Raw genomic sequence first — 16,966 nt, 5'->3', positions numbered from 1 at the left:
TCAAAATATGACTCTGTTCTGCAGTAAAAATGTGGGCCCTTCCCTCAGCCTGTTTCTTCTTCTATACAAATGCAAACAGCAAACTGCCTCAGAGGAGTCTAATTGAAATGACAGAGCCTGGTGCCAAGCATTAATAATAACCAACTCAAGTCTCCCTTCCCATTTTCACTTGGGTTCAAACCGATCTTTTCATCTCTAGAGCATGCCTTCTACCTTCCCACCTTTGTTTTCCCTGAGAAGCCCTCCTATCATCAGTGTCCCCTTATACACTCCTTTTTAGCCACCTATAGAATTTCTACTCATTTCAAGGTTTGGATCAGATACTCCTCCTCCTTGTAGCCTTTTCTGATCATTCCAATCAGAAATTGTCTCTCTTTCTCTGACTGCCTATGTCTTTAAAAATCACTGCCCTCATGTGGCACTTATCATGTGTTGTCTTATGTAATCTTTATTTATATATCTTGATTATCTTTTTCTCAGACTTTAAATTCATTGTAGAAAGGAGTTGAAACTTCTTGGCTCTAGATATCCAACATAATTTGTAGCGTGCTTCCTGGGATGTTGCATGTTATGGTCAAAAGAACACAAATTTTAAAGGCAGGCTTATCTGCGTTTGAATCTTGGGTCTGCCACTTCCTTACTAGCTGTTGACCTTAGACAAGTTACTTCACCCTCTGAAGCTCTGTAAAATGTAAATAATTATACCTACTTCATGGTATCACTGTATGGATTAAATGCAATAACATTTAGAATGCCCAGCCCCAAATAGGTACTTAATAAATGTTAGAATGTTTCCCTTGATCATAATAAAAAATGGATTAAGAAAGTAGGATGATGCTCACCCCTTATGCCATGATTTTCTGAACAGGAGGTTTATTGATAATAATTTTAGTAGACTCATCTAATATGATGGGGACTGGCATACACTCTCTGTAGTTTATTTGGGAAGCCAAGTTACTCTGTGGGAGAGTCACAGAACACTAGCTAAATATTGACAACTGACTATTTCATCCCATCCCAGCATATGGATTTGTATTTGTAATTCCCCCTAGATAAGATTTTACTGTCCCTCTTAATTTTATTAATCCATTCTAAACTGACAGATGTTGTGGTGAGCCTTGAGCTCTTGGGGATTCTTATTTCATTCTGATTAAAAGATGAGTTTCCTTCTTAAACCCAAGGGTCTAAGTATACACTGCCCTTCTCTCCTAAACAGCTTATTTGAATGTCAGAAGTAAACTTGTTATTCTCTATTGGATACTAAAGAAGCTTTCTAGTATCTGAGCCCTTACTAAAATGTTTTCTTCTAGTAGGCAGAAGAGTGCTATGGGGATAGATTAGCAGTAGTACCCAGTACTTCATAGTTGCTTAGTAAATGGTACTATGATCTTTACTTTTTATTTACTTTTTTATTTTGGAAGAGGCTGGGGTAGTAAGCACAACTCACAGAACTAATCAATATTGATCTCTCTTCTTCTCAAGGGCACGTAGAATCTGAGAACACTGAAATTCAGCCAGTTAATGACCCAGAGTCTTGGTCAGTGTTCCAGTATGATTTGTACTTTGTTCTTATTAGAATCTAGCTCTGACATTAATAGCATAACAATTGTCAGTTCCTATCCACAACCTCTGTTTAACACCAGAGAAGCTGAGGTTGCTTAAGTCGTGGTCCATTCTTAGGTTACTGGCTACTATGTGAACTGCGACTCCAGAAAGCAAGTTGGTCTGCGTAAGAATTTTAATGAAGCCATTTAAGTTTTCCACCCACGGAGCTGGTTCTCTTGGTTTTTTCCCTTTTGTCAGCCTACCTTCAAGAAGAGGCTCATGTTCTTTCCCAGAGCACCAGCCTTAGAATGGGCAGTTGTCCATTCCTGGCCTAGGACAATCATACTGGAGATCTCCCTGGACACCAGACACTTGCTATCACTTCTGCTCTCCTGTTGGGTGATCCTCTAGTGCTTTTAGGGGCACCTGAGGTCATCTTTTTCCTTAGTGGGTGTCACGCGGTGGCATCTTTACTGAATAGAAATGTGGATTTGCTTGCTATCACTTTGGACTGGCAACAGCTACTATTTATTGAACTTCTGTGTGAGTTAAGCACTGCACAGGTTGCTTAACATAAATTGTCATTAATCCTCCCAACAATCCTTAAAGGTAGGTATCAGTATACCCATTTTACAGATATGTATTGGAGAAGTTAAGTAACTTGTCCGAATTACTAAATACCAAAGCCAAGACTTCACTTCAAAGCCCTATTTTTCCACTGTGTTTATAGTAAGCTCAAAATGCCCCTGGAACTCTGAAATCACTGTGGTGTTTCACACTAACATTACCAGAAATTCCCAGGACATTAATGCAGTGACCAGAGTTGAATGTATTGAGGCATTAGCCAATTCGAAAACAGTAGATTTCCACAGCTCTACAAGAAAACCCAGAGAAGCCCAAGTACATTAGACAAATTGGAATTGAAAAGCTTAAGTAAAAATATTCACTTTAAGATCATCTGTTTATACTGACACAAGGTCTATGGAAAATGAGGGAGCCGGCATCATGTTTCTGAAATATGCAATTTTACAATGGGAACGTGTTATAAAACGCCCTGCCACTGTTGTTTTCCTTGGGATTTAGGGTGAGAGACATGAAGGCTGACAACTCTCTTCCTGTTGTAGGTCAGAGCTTCAAGGAACTCTGTAATCTTCCCACCAGCTTTATTCTCTCCTGGAACTCACGGGTAAAATTAGATGCTGGCTGGACTTCAGTAGTTGAGTTGAAAGCTTTCGGAGGCCAAGTCAGACAACTGTAGCAGACTGCTTTCTCACAGTACCACTTGGAGAGACACTTTGTACAGACTAACATAGTTTGGTAAACTGATGAGTGTCTGACAATTCTGCCATAAAGCACCATTAACAACAATGCCCATAGGAGCAGAAGAAAATTATCTTTGTGTGGTTAATCTCCTTGGAAACAGGATAAGGCTTTATCTTCCTTTTACCAATAGGCTGCATTTACCTCTTGATGTTGCTTTACTATATGTGTACTCTTAAAGTTAAAAAAACTAAAACCTCTCTATGTGAGGATTTAGATACTCTCAAGTTGGAATTCTTTTATCATGAACATTCTAATTGACTCTAGAAGGCAAACATGGTGAAAAGGGTGTGGGAAGAAATCATTTAGAGAATGAGAGCTCTCCCAAACCAGCATCGAACACATTCATCTAATTTGACACATTTTGCCTGGAAGTCACAGAAAGAGACTGAGGTGCCCCCATCAGAATAGAGAGTTAGAGACTAAAACCAGACTAAAAAGGGCTGACCCATTAGGGAAGTACCTCTCTGGGGAGCGGGTGGGCAGGAAAAGAAGGTTAGATGACAGTTATTAAACACTGAATCAAGAATACGTTCAGAGAGGCTGCTGCCCAGGAAAATCCTCCTTCCCAGACTTAGCTGGGCAGGGGACAGTTAAGGAAAAGGAGTTCTGCTTTTTCTCTGCTGCAGGATGCTACCCCCTGACCCTTTATAAGTCAGCTTTGCTTGATTACTTCTTTTAATTCAAGACTCAAAACAGCTTGTAAAGTTTTTTTTATCATTCCTTTCCAGATTGTGTGGGCCACACTGTAGCATGCGTTTTCCCTTTGTCCACATCTGTTTTCCAACCTCATTACTCTTCTGTTATTACATTCATTTAAAAAAAAAAAAAAAAAAAGAGCTGTTTATTTCTTTTCTGCATGTTTTCTCCCCAGTTTCAAAAGCTAAAATGGTAAATCATGTGATGTTTGATGTGACCATCTCCACAATTTCTAGTATATGGATTGATGGTTGCTTATACAGGAATTGGTTGAACCTTACTGTTTACATTAGCTAGAGCAAGCCAAGGCTCACAACTCACATAATGCTGTTTCAGTGTAGACTGCGATTGTCGCGACTTCTTGTTTCTGTATTAGAATGTTACATCATACTCTCCAGGGCACATAGTAATAACATGACTTTTTTGACTGGTGTGACTCCTGAGCACTTTAATTTGAATATAATTATTTAAAGGCAAATTGAAGCTGGGAGGCCTAGCTTTAGGATTTATAGTGGTTTTACTTAGTGAAGAGAAGGCTAAGAGAAATGAGACAAGGATGCCCATTAACGTCACTTCTGTTCAACATTGTATGGAAGTGCTAGTCAATGCAATGAAGTAAGAACAAGAGATAAGAGATATTGGAATTGGAAAGAAAGAGACATAGCTGACCTTATTTGCAAATGATATGGTTTGCTACATAGAAAATCCAGGAGAACCAACAAACTATTAGAATTAATAAGAGTTCAACAAGGTTGCTGGATACAGAAATTGATGGTGTTCCTATATACCAGCAATAACCAATTAGAGAAAAATCCTATTTACAATAACAGTCAAAAGCACAAAGAAGCCAGGAATAAGCCTTAGAAAAGATGTGCAAAACATTTATAGAAAATTTACAAAAGTAAATTGAAAGGATGAAAGAAGGCCTAAATAAGTGGATATAACATGTTCATTGTTAAGAAAACTCAATGTATTAAATTTGTCAATTATCTTCAAATTAAATGAAATTCTCATCAAAATCATAATAGATTTTGAATCAGTCAAAGGCCTGGCAGGAAACCAATGGCACACACAGAAGTGTTTACTGAAGAGGGTTAATGAAAGGCCTATTTACAAAGGTTTGGACAAAGTTTAGGGAAACCAAGAAACCAACAGAGGAAGGCAAAGCACCCTAAGCTATCAAAAGCAAGAAGCCTTTAGCATCCCTGAGTCTGAAACAGCAAGGGGCGGAGCAGCTGTCAGAACCCAGAGAGTGCTGTGGCTGTAGCTTTAGGAGAAGCTCACCTGACAGGCCTTCAGGAGAGGAACAGCCACTGCTAACCTGGACCCTGTGGCAAGAAAGCTGATTTTTTTTCTCTTGCTCTTCATTTTCCTGCCATTGACCCTCATTGGCTGAATCTAAGATGAAGGGACCCAGTTGATGCTGTCCATCTGGAGGACAGCCTCATAGGGATAGAGGAAGGTAGAGAAAAGTGGATCTGAAGGAGCAATCAGAGAATAGTCAGTACAGGTTTTTTTCCATAAAATTTTTCAAGGTGGTCTTGAATTTCATGTGTAAGGCCAAAGGGTCGAAAATAGCCAAGAAGAATTTTGGAAAACAACAGACCTATTATGATTTTCATTAGAATCTTGTTCAATTTCTGTCCTACCAGATATTAAAATGGATTATAAACTGTAATAATTAAGACAGATGGGATTGTTACAGAGATAGACAAATAGTACAGTGGATTCCATGTGTATGTGAAGTTTGAAATATGATAGAGATAGCATTACAAATCAGTGCTGTAAGATGGACTAGTCAATAAATTGTGCTGCGACAAATGGTTATCCATATAGGAAAAATGTAGTACTTCATATTAGGATAGCAAAAATGAAAAACTTTGACCACAAGTGTTGGCAAGGATGTAGAAGCTAATGTAGTGTACTAATGGTGGAAGTATAAATTGATGTAATCATTGTGGAAGGTAATTTGCAATCTCTAGTAAAGTTGCATAGATTCTAGAGCCAGACTACTTCCCATCTGTGAAATAGAGATAGTAACAGAATCCTCATAAGGGTATCGTGAAAATTAAATTAGTTAATGTATATAAATCACTTAGAAAAATGTTTGGCACAAAATAAACACAATTTAAGTGTTAGTTACTACCATTATTATCATTTCTGGGATTCTGCAGTTCCACCCCTAGGTATGTAATCCAGAGAAAGTTCTGACTTGTATAAAAGAAGACTCAGGGGCTGGCCCGGTGGTGCAGTAGTTAAGTTCACATGTTCGGCTTCAGCAGCCCGGGGTTTGCCAGTTCGAATCCCGGGTGCAGACATAGCACCGCTTGGCAAGCCATGCTGTGGCAGGCGTCCCACATATAAAGTAGAGGAAGATGGGCACGGATGTTAGCTCAGGGCTGGTCTTCCTCAGCAAAAAGAGGAGGATTGGCAGCAGAGGTTAGCTCAGCGCTAATCTTCCTCAAAAGAAAAAATAAATAAATAAAAAAGAAGATTCATACAATACTGTTCATTGCAGATGAACAAAAGGATGGATTTCTTAAAAATCATGATATGATATGTTCATTATGTAGAGTAAAAATGAATGAACTAAAGCTCTATGTAGTAAGGTAGATTGAAAACGTGTTGAGAAGAACACTTTGCAGAGGAGTAAGCATAGTGTGATACTGGGATGAAAGGAGAAATGGAAGTGAGGTAAGGTATACAAATACTTCATCTGTATCTGTAACATTTTATATCTTTAAAAATATTTTTAGGGGGCCAGCCCCCTGGTGGAGTGGTTAAGTTTGCGCCCCCTGCTCCAGCGGCCCACGGTTTCGCCGGTTCGGATCCTGGGCCTGGACGTGGCACTGCTCGTCAGGCCACATTGAGGCGGCGTCACACATACCACAGCTAGAAGGACCTGCAACTAAGATGTACAGCTATGTACTGGGGGGATTTGGGGAGATAAAGCAGACAAAAAAAAGAGAGAGATTGGCAACAGTTGTTTGCTCAGGTGCCAATCTTTAAAAAAAAAAAAAAATTAAAGAAAATCTTAACCAAAAAGAGAGAGAGCTAAGCAGTGAGTTATGGTCAGGTTTTAAAAATGTGAAAGGGATATTAAACATATGATAGAACTGTCTTGTAGAGGGAAGAGTACAGTCTTTGGAGACAGAGAGTCCTGGGTTCCATTCCACTTTCTTTTTAAAATTAGCTGTGTCACCTCAAATAAGGTAGTTAACATTAGTTACCTCACTGGGATATTTGAGGATTAAATGAGATACTGTATGTGACAAAGCATAATGCCTGATACATAATCGATATTAAACAATTGTTCCATTCTTTTCCCTCTTGTACGAGGAAGAAAAAATCTAATCAACACTTTCCTTGGAAAATGTTCTAGACCAAATTTCTGCTTCTGTGGGCCTGGTTTCTACAATCCTGTCTTGGCTTCCATTCATGTTGACTTTAAGTAACGATTGCCAATTCATGCCCAAATTTAGTGAAACAAACTCCTTTGATAACGAAATGAACTTCAGGATCTCACTGCATAAAAATCATCCTTTTTTTTTCGTCAAGTAGTATATTTCTCAGTGTTGGAGTGTGTAGTGCTGTCTTGGCTTTTGTGTGAGAAAGAGTAAATGACCATGGTCTTTACTTTTATCCTAAAAAATCTTTGACTATACTATTTTTGTAGTAAGCACTTGTAAACTTATACCTTCTCTTGCTAACTGAGCTGGGGAACAGTTATTCTTTCCCCCCCATAAAAGATAAATGTCTTTATCTTGTGAAAGCCCAGAGTCACCTTTCATGGATACTAAACTGTTTCCCTTCCTCGTCTCTAATGAGTTGCTGTTTGATCATTGTTTTTATAAAGATATGAAATCCATATGAAAGCCCATGTTGTCAGGGTCAGTTTCTACATGGGGGAAACTTGTCCTCACTTTCATTAAAATTATATCTATTTCTAGGCAGACCCCTTTTGATCATTAACAAGCAATTTGATGTTTCTCATGTGAATGCTTCTATAACAACCAAGATAACAAATTAAGGATTGTGATTTGGGATTTAATCTCATTTTCACTCTGGTATTTCGGGAGTTAGATATGACATTCAGTGCTAAAAAGAGAAGCTATGTAATAGGTAAGGGAGACAGATGGCTTTAAAAACAGAGAGAGACCTAAGCCCGTTAGTGGACAAAGATAATGACTGGTGTGTGGATTTTTAAAGGAGATCTTCTTTCTTGCATCCTTCTCACAAGGAAACTCACCGTGATCAATGCCATTTAAGGAAAGGTTTGGGAAAGGAGAATGAGTTTCCAAAGGAAAGTGTGAGAAGCACCTCGAGCTTGAATGATTTAACACTAAACTAAGACCTGGTATCTGAGAAGCTATATCTAAGGGTGGAGGGATGAAACAAGAGGCCTAGGAAAATTTTCCTGTCTAGTGTCCCCAGGGTTTACCAAGATGATCTTGCATGTAGATACTGTTTTCTGAAACTGACATATTTAGGAAATCTTTTAAAAGATCTAATTGCTACAATGAGTGTGAGTCATAGCCCTTTGCACCTTCTGTTGTTGTGGAGTCCATCCCATGCCGTGTTAGAAATTTTCTGTAATCTAAGCCTATTTAGTCTATTTTCTCCCACTTTGTAAACACCCTTTTTCCATAGTTGCAAATGTCTCCACCATTATTTGTTTCGATTTGTAAATTGCAGAAAGGCTAGAATAAACAGTGTCCTCACACACGCACATCATCCATCGCCAGAGATTAACTATCTCTGGCCAGAGATACATACAAATCGGGATACTCCATATTTTCTTTATAAAGCCAGAATTCTAAAAGCAAGGTTCTTTTCTTCTTGACCCCTCTCTACTAGGATAGGAAAGTTAATTTTTAACTTGCCGCAGTGGTTGGTAACTTAAAAGATAATAAGTAGTGATGTTAAGGCTTTTGATTCTTTGGAAACTTAAACAAGAGATTGGTCCCTTAGAAATATTCAAGGCCCTTACCAACAGCTATAATGGTAGAGACCATGTCTTATTTATCTTTGAATTCCCAGCACTTAGCCGTGGTTGGTGAGTGAATAAATGAATGAATGCCATGTTGCCAAAAAATGTTATCCATGGCAAGAAGCATGGGGTAGACACAGGCTTATGGTGTGGTTCTGAATGCAAGGAGGGAGGTAGCAAGGAGCTGAAACATGGAATTTTCCAGAGCCTAGCCAGGAAGGGCTATGTAAGAAAGGACTGACCTGAAACATGACCGGAGGGTAAAAGACTCTGCTCTGCTTTGTTGTGTTCTCCTGCGTGTCCATGAACCTGTTCTGTGTAGGTTTGTGTGTGCTCAGAGCTCACTGAAAACCCAACACCCCCACCCCCCAAAAAAACTAGGTCATGTATCTCTTGAATATTTAATATCATGTCATACATTTTGTGCCTGGAGAGAAACCGTTACTCACTTGTAGATGTCACTCAGGCCACAGATCTTCTGTCATTCACTGAAGCCTCAGTATCCCTAGTCATATTGGATCTTAGGGGCCGTTTGCACCTTTACTTCCTCCATCCTGGCCTGTTTTGCATTTATTTATTTATCATTCAGTACTTTTTTTTTTTTTGGATCTTTTTATTTTATTGGATTAAAAAACATAAAACCAGTAGGAACTAGGGTAAAAGATGGGGGAAAAAAATATGGAACAGGGCTGGGCAAAGATCAGATGATAAAGGGAGAAGCAGGGAGAGGAGGGGGAACATTAAGAGCCACAAGTCAGGGCAGGAAAGAGGTTTCTAAGGACTAGACATCTCTTCATTTGATGACAATTTTCTGACGCAAGGCTCGGGGCCCAGAGCCGGGGAGAGGCTCAGGAGGTGGCGGGCCAGGGCCCAGGGCTGAGGCAGTGGGAGGCAGTCCATGGGCAGTGATGTACTTCTTGTAGGCCTCACGGATGATCTTGAAGGCTCGAGCAGTGGCGCAGGGTATGTCTGTAACAGGATCCCGGTATAGGGCTGGCCGATGGGTCACCGGGCAGACCTCTCTAACAGGGACCTTTGGGGGCCGCCCCTGGGGAAACCATTCTTCAAATGTCGCATCATCACTAAAAGTGATGAAGGTACGTGAGCAGCGAGCAGGAGGGATGATGGGTCCAGTCCCAGCACGGGGAGTCAGTGCAGAAGCCGTGGGAGCAGGATCAAGCCCTTCTACATCGACATTCTCTTCTTTAGGGCCTGGCTCCCCAACAAGCGGCACTGTCACTGAATGATACGTGATTATGGGCCCAGGGCACTTCCGCTTCTTGTGAACCTGCTTCTTTTTGTCAGCCTCCAGCCGCTCATATGTCTCCAGTGAACGTAAGTTGAGCTCCTCTGTGATCTTGGCCTCCCTGAGCAGCTCCTCCTGGGTCAGTGGTCGCTCACAGTGGGGCCCCTTTCGCCGCCGTGACTGGCCCTGCCTCTCCTGTACCCGAAGGAATGTTTGTCTTGTATGCTCAGCTGTAGACTGACGCATGGACTTCCGACTGTCAGAGCCATCATCTTGTAGTTCTAGTGGTAGCAGTGCCTTCTCTTCTCTGGCCTTTTGAGAGCTACCAGCTGGGGTGCTGACCTTTCGAGGCCTTAAGCTCTTGAGAGGCTCCTTATAGGCTTTGGTGACTACTCGGCGCTTCCTTCTTGGCTCTTCTGCTTCTCCATCACTGGATGGTTCATCTCCTTCATCGATGTCAAAGTCAGAGTCCACCTCATCCTCTGTGTCTGACTGGTCCCCTTGATACTCATCATCTCCTGATTCCTCTGTGAAACCCCCATAAGTCGTCTGGTAGAACTCATCTTCCTCCTCTGCCTCCAGGAGCCCAGAAAGCCGGTTCCCCGCGGTCTTCCGGGGGGCCTGGCCCCCAGCCAAACTCATATCTCCTAACGAGACTGAGCCGCCTCCAGCGGCCCCTCACCCAGTGCGGTTCTCGGCGCTCGACTCCACCTATCATTCAGTACTTTTATTAATTAGAGATTCTCTTGACTACTCAGACATGAAAATAAATAAGACATAGACTCTGTCTTCAAGGTATATCCTCATTGCAGTTGGGAAGACAGAATTATATAGTAACTGAGTGTCTATCTCTGTCTATCCCTCTCCTTTTGTATCGCCACCACCAAACCCCACCCCCACCACATTTTTTAGCTTTCATTTGTTTTCCCTTTACCAGATTCAAGTAATTTTTTTGTGTGGTAAAAAACACAACGTAAAACTTACCATCTTCAGCATTTTTAAGTGAACAGTACGTTACTATTGTCTTTATGCATATTATTGTGCATTGGATCTCTAGAAATTTTTCATCTTGCAAAATGGAAACTGTGTACCCATTGAACAACAGCTCCCCATTTTCCCCTCCCCACCAGCCCCTGGTAACCACATTCTACTTTCTATTTCTGAGTGTGACTACTTTAGATACTTCATGTAAGTGGAATCATGCAGTATTTATCCTTTTAAAAAATTTTGTTTATTTTTTAATAGACAATTTTTTAGAGCAGTTTTAGGTTCACAGAAAAATTGAATGGACAGTACAGAGAGCTCTTATATACCCGCTGTTCCGACAACCATTCAACCTCCCCCACTATCAACATCCCGCACCAGAGTGGTACCATTATAATAACGTAATGGCATAGGTTTTGATCATAGAAGCAGAACCACTGGTATAGAATAAGGGATTCATTATAGAGACTAGACCTATTTGTGACTTTCTGTGATTGTGGTAGCTGTTGAAGAAGTCTGTTGCCTTTGAGTCTCATGGAGGGCCTGGATGTAGATCAGGGCTCATGTTGGGAGGAAAACTCAATATGAAGTGGCAGAGAGAAAGGACAAACTCTAACCCATGAGGCAAACTGGAACCCATTTCTGTTTCTCAATGCTTAAGCCTTGATAAAATAGGTGACCTGCAGCAGGAGCTGGCTCTCTTCACTACAGAGCTCCACATGCACTTGGCCCAGGATTCAGAGAATCTGAAGGAGGGTATCTGGTGAGAGCTGGGGGATATGCAGGCCCGGTAGGTTGACCAGCACATTAGCAATAGCATGCGCAAGCTACCACAGTTCCATGATTGCTGTTGCACTTCCGCCTTTTAAATCTCACATAAATTTTTCTTATAGCCAACCCTAACTGTTAATCATACAGGGAAAGAAATTCTAGGAAATGTAGTTTCAGCTTAGGTAAGTTGATTTAGGAAAAAGCCACCACAATAATTGTTTTTTAAAAGCCTCAGGAACAAAACTTTAAAAAAAGGCAACCCCTTCAGCAAGGATGCAGGACATAAGAACAATATACAAAAATCACTTGTATTTCTATACAGTAGTAATGAGCCAACCAAAAATGAGAGTAAGAAAACGATTCTATTTACAATACCATCAAAAACATTAAAATATTTTGGAATAAATTTAATAAAAGAAGTGCAAACTTTTTACTCTGAAAAATACAAAGTATTGAAAGAAATTACAGAAGACCTAAATAAATGGAAAGACATGTTATGGATTGGAAGACAATACTGTCAAGATGGCAGTACTCCCTAAGTTGATCTACATATTCAATGAAATCCCTATAAAAATCCCAACTGACTTCTTTGCAGAAATTGACAAGCTGGTCCTAAAATTCATATATAAATTCAAGGGATGCAGAATAGCCAAAACAGTCCTGAAAAAGAATGACAAAGTTATAGGCTCTAATTTCCCAATTTCAAAGTTTACTACTAAGTTACAGTAATCAAGACAGTGTGGTACTGGCATAAGGAGAGACATCTATGTCAATGGAAGAGAACTGAGAGTCCAGAAACAAACCCTCACATTTATGGTCAGTTGATTTTCAACAAGGGTGCCAAGATAATTCTTTGGGGAAAAAATAGTCTTTTCAACAAATGGTGGTGGGACAGTTATATATCTACATGCAGAAGAATGAAACTGGACCCCTACTTCACACCATATACAAAACTTAACTCACAATGGACCAAAGACTTAATTAAATATAAGAGCTACAGCTATAAAACTCTTAGAATAAAACATAGGTGTATATCTTTGTAACCTTGGTTTAGGCAATGGTTTCTTAGATATGACACCAAAAGCACAAACAAAATAAAAGTAGATAAGCTGGACACTATCACATTTACAAACTTTTGTGCTTCAGAGCACAATATCACAAAAGTGAAAAGACAACCCACAGAATGAGAGAAAATTTTTGCAAATCATATAGCTGGTAAGTGACTTATATCTAGACTATAGAAATAATTATTACAACTCTACAATAAAATGACAGATAACCCAATTTAAAAATGGGCAAAGGATCTGAATAGTTCTCCAAAGAATATATACAAATGGCCAATAATCATGTGAAAAGATGCTCAGCATTATTAACCATCAGAGGAATACAACTGAAAATCATGAGACACCACTCTGCACCCATTAGGATGGATATAAACAAAAAGATAGATAGTAATAAGTGTTAATAAGGATGTAGAGAATTTGGAACCGTTGTACACTGGCTTTGGGAATGTAAAATGGTGCAGCTCCTTTGGAATGCTGTCTGGCAGTTCCTCAAATGGTTTAACATAGACCTATCTTATGAGTCAGCAATTCTATACCTAGGTATGTACCCAAGACAAACGAAAACATGTCCACACAAAAACTTCTACACAGATGTTCAATGCGGCATAAATCCCAAGTAATTAATAGCCACTAATAGCCAAGAAGTGGAAACAACTGTCTTTCAACTGATGAATGGATATACCCAAAGTAACTGAAAGCAAAGATTCAAATAGATGCTTGTACACCAATGTTCATTGCAGCATTATTCACAATAGCTAAAAGGTGGAAACATACTAAGTGTTCATCAACAGATTAATGGATAAACAAAATGTAGTATGTCCATACAATGGGGTATTATTCAGCCATAAAAAGAAATGAAGTTCTTATACGTGCTACAACATAGATGAACCTTGAAAAGGTTTGTGACTGAAAGAAGCCAGTCACAGAGGACCACAGATTGTATGGTTCCGTTTATATGAAATGTCCGGAATGGGAAAATCTAGAGAGACAGAAAGTAGATTAGCGGTTGCCTAGGGCTGGGGGGATGGGAAGTTTGGGAGGTAATGACTAAGAGGTACAGAGTTTGTTTTTGGAGTAATTAAAATGTTCTAAAATAGATTGTGGTGATGGTTGAACGTTCTATGAATATACTAAAAACCATTGAATTGTACCCTTTAAATGAGTGAAATGTATGGTAGGTGAATTATATCTCAATAGAGCTGTTACTGTTTTAAAAAGGGGGACAACCTATGACTGACACACTTTGCAGAATAGAAGCTCTTGCTTATTTCTTCTCTTTTCCGCAGTCAGTGATTCGTTTTGTGGGCAGATGTGTGAGCAGACGGGGAGTTCCATTCCATTCCTTATCATTTGGGTTCTTCTTGAATGGCAGTTTCTGCCTAGCCTGTTGTGGCTAAGAGATTCACTAGACATTAGATTTTGCAAACTTTTCCCTGGGGCCTTGCAGAGGATATTTTTAGAAAACTTTTCGGTCTAATGTTGATGTAGCCCAATGTCTGTTCACTTGTCCCCATCACTGCCGTTGGGATAAGCATATTTACATTCGATCTTAATCCCGTGGAGGACACAAAGTTGTTCAATCCATCCTGGTATAGACCACAAACCATGTTTAAAATAGTGTACCAAGCCAGTGGGCCTCCATGGTGAGGTGGCATTGATCCCTCTGCTTGAGTGAAAAAAAGCCAGACAGGTGACCACAAGCCACGTTGGGCTTGGCTGCTCCAGGCTGGCTGGGTGACTACGACGGTGTGAGTTTTGCTAAGCCTCCTTTGGCTCGCTTTTTCTCTCTCTCCCAGTCTCTCTTTTACATTAACTCTTTATTTAGATTGGCTCCAGAGCTATGAGTACTTTTATTTTTTAAGTTAAATGTTCATCCCTGGGGTAATTCTCTCCCCACTGTCAACAGAACTCAAGAAATCCTCTATTTCATTGAAGAGAAGAGTTGTAAGGGATCGCAGAATTCTTAAAGTCCAAGCTTCCTACTTTCCACTTGAGCACCCTGGATGCCCAGAGAAAGGCAGTTGTAGTTTGCTAAAGTCCAGGCGGCTATTGGATGTCACTGAATCCAGGGAGTTATATAGGCAAAATAAATACTTCATAGCTTTTAATTGGCACGGCTTGGGGATGGAGGAGGAGTCACAGATTTGTCTTTGGAAGGGAATGTGAGAGAATTTGTATGGTAGAAAGAATATCTAATTTGGAATTAAGGGATCTAAGTTTGAGTCACAGCTCTGCCACTTTGTGTCTGGGATGAGTAACTTAAGTTTTCTGAGCTTCAATGTACAGATCTCATAATAGGAAGGAATAAAAGTAACTTCCTTGCAACATGTAAAGATTTGATGAAATGATGGATATAGAAGCTAATTTGGAACAAAAAGTGTATTCACATGAAAAGATTGGTACTGCTTGTGTGTGTGTGTGTGTGTGTGTGTGTGTGTGTGTGTGCATGCTCAGCAAGAAGTGGCCCCTCCAACTACATTCTTTTGACAGATTAGTATTTATATGGGCAATACTAGAGCCAAGGTTCTGCCAGCTCGCCTCACACGTGCCTGCTCATTTGGGCAGCAAAGATGGAGCCGTATGGGTATATCTGGACCTTTAACAGATCAAATGCTTTTTCTAGCAAGTCTCAACTCATTGGCCTGCTTATTCCCATGGTGTCTCAGGTTTTTGAATAGAAATTACATACCACATGACTAAAATAGAAAATTAGGCACAAATGGTGTATAGTGAAAGTCTCCCGCCCCTGTCTCCCAGTCTTTCCCCAGAGGTAATCACTGTTCCCAGTTTCTTGTGTGTCGTTCCAAAGACATTTTGTGCACATACAAACATCCTTTTTTCTTTACATCAAAAGGACACTCTACTATGCATACTCCTGTACTTTAATTTTATCATATGTCCTTGTAAGTTGGAGATTTTTCCTTTTTTAGTATTTTTGGAATTTCCTTATTTTTTCAAAGACAACATAGTTTTTCATTGCAATGATTTACCGTAATTTATTTAAAGCCCTATTGTTAGACATGTAGATGGTTTTCAATCTTTTGTCATTATAAACAATGCTAAAGTAAATATCCTTTTACATCTTTGAGCATTTGTGTAATTGTAGCTGTACAATTAGTTCCTAGAGGTAAAATCCTCAAGTTAAAGGGTATGTACATTTGTAATTTTATCTAATGCCAAATTTTCCATCACAGTTGCTATACTTATACTCCCACCACCAACATATGAGAGTGCTTATTACTCTGTACAGCGTGTTATCAGATTTTTTGAGTTTTGCCTATCAGATAATTTCAGTGTGATATTTCATTGTAATTTTAATTTGCATTTCTCTTAGATTGGCATTGAGCATCTTTTCTTGTATTTAAATTCCATATTTTTTTTATTCTTTGTTCATGTTCTATGCTTATTTTTCTATGGTTATTGGGTTGGTTATTTATCTTGTTCATATTGATTTGGAGAAGCTTTCTCCATACTAAGCAAATTAATACTTTGTCATATGTGTTATAACTATTTTTTCCAGTTTGTCAATGTCTTTTACCATGTTCGTGATACTTTTTGCATACAATATTTTAAGCTTTTATGTGTTTAAATTTATCAGTAATTTGTAATGGTTTCTGGAGTTTGCATCATACTTAGAATAACTTTCTTTCCTTCTCTATTTATTAAAAAGTTCTCCTAGGTTCTCATGGTAACTCTTTACTTTCTTTTCTCTGTTACTTCCTTTTTTTTTAACATAAAGTTTATCTTTTTAATGATTTTTTTTTGAAGATTGGCCCTGAGCTAACACCTGTTGCCAATTTTCCTCTTTTTTTTTTTTTCCTCCCCAAAGCCCCAGTACATAGTTGTATATCCTAGTTGTAGGTCATTCTAGTTCTTCTAAGTGGGATGCCACCATAGCATGGCTTGATGAGTGGTGCATAGGTCCACACCCGGGATCTGAACCTGGGAACCCCAGGCCGCTGAAGCAGAGCATGTGAACCCAACCACCCAGCCACAGGGCCGGCCCCTCTGTTTTAACCAGAAGGTTGCACACATAATAGATGCTCAAGGTGTATTTTTCCTAGTCAATGATTTCAATTTAGACTGTTTCATGTAGTGGAACAAACACTGAATTTGGATTCCGAAGACCTCATTGACTATCTGTAACATATACATACCAGTTATCTACTGTGTACTTGCCTCCTGAATTTTTGTGAATATTTAATAAGATGAAATGAAATAATATATGAAAAGTGCTTTTAAACTGTGAAAGAATTATTCAAGACAATTTCTCACTGAACACATTCATACATGCTTTCGTTGGGGGTATACGTCAGGGGTAGAGCATTTAACTGCATACATGCTTTT

General features: G+C 39.5%; 1 protein-coding gene and 1 pseudogene across 22 annotated transcripts in view; one reads left to right on the top strand and one right to left on the bottom strand.

The window, feature by feature from the left end:
- BCAS3 (BCAS3 microtubule associated cell migration factor) overlaps positions 1-16,966 on the top strand; it is a 576,498-nt gene that overhangs the window by 461,635 nt on the left and 97,897 nt on the right. The window lies entirely within an intron of this gene.
- Positions 6,087-13,579, bottom strand: LOC138916270 (vacuolar protein sorting-associated protein 72 homolog pseudogene; annotated as a pseudogene).

The sequence above is a fragment of the Equus caballus genome, chromosome 11 (genome assembly GCF_041296265.1).
Source record: "Equus caballus isolate H_3958 breed thoroughbred chromosome 11, TB-T2T, whole genome shotgun sequence".
In the NCBI taxonomy this organism is placed as follows: domain Eukaryota; kingdom Metazoa; phylum Chordata; class Mammalia; order Perissodactyla; family Equidae; genus Equus; species Equus caballus.
The sequence above is the reverse complement of the archived record's forward strand: the minus strand, read 5'-3'. Positions and strand labels throughout refer to the sequence as shown.